Raw genomic sequence first — 664 nt, forward strand, 5'->3', positions numbered from 1 at the left:
GGGGGGTATTTCGTTTCGTTTGTTATTGTTTCCCTTTGTAGTTGTAGCTGCTGTATTGTTAATGTTGCTATGTTGCTAACATCATTTGCTGCTGTTGAATTTATTGTTAGCAACCTCTTGAGAAGAGAAAGTTTTAAGTGGCAAACTGCATAAAAGAAAATTAAAAAGCTTCCGCTCTAACAGTAGTATTGAGAATCAATCCCTGCGATCGGTTCAATAGTATATTGAACGCTGACGTGGTGAAATCAGGCGCTCGTCAGTTTGTGGGCAAAAGGAGCTATTGGTATAATCTTAAAGCCGATTTGTTTGCCTTTCTTTTGATGAAAAATACAATACCCATCTATCGTGAATAGAAGTCGAGATATTGGCGATGTAAGGAGGTAGGGGGTCGGTTGGTGTAACAAGTAAAATTAGTGAGAATATGACCGCTAAAGTTTGATAAGTTTGGATAAGATCCAAACAAGAATTAGTTTTTAAATTAGCATAAAAGATGTTAAGCCAATTTAGGAAGATCTTTAAAATAATTTTGTCCAACGGGGAGAAAAATGCCCATTTTTTCAGTATTCTGACGAGCGCCTGATTTCACCACGATGTTATACATATTGAACACTGAGGCGGTGGAATCATTGTGCCCAGTATACCCCAGTTTCATTTTTTAATTTTG

The sequence above is a fragment of the Aplysia californica genome, unplaced genomic scaffold (assembly GCF_000002075.1).
Source record: "Aplysia californica isolate F4 #8 unplaced genomic scaffold, AplCal3.0 scaffold00010, whole genome shotgun sequence".
Taxonomy (NCBI): Eukaryota; Metazoa; Mollusca; class Gastropoda; order Aplysiida; family Aplysiidae; genus Aplysia; species Aplysia californica.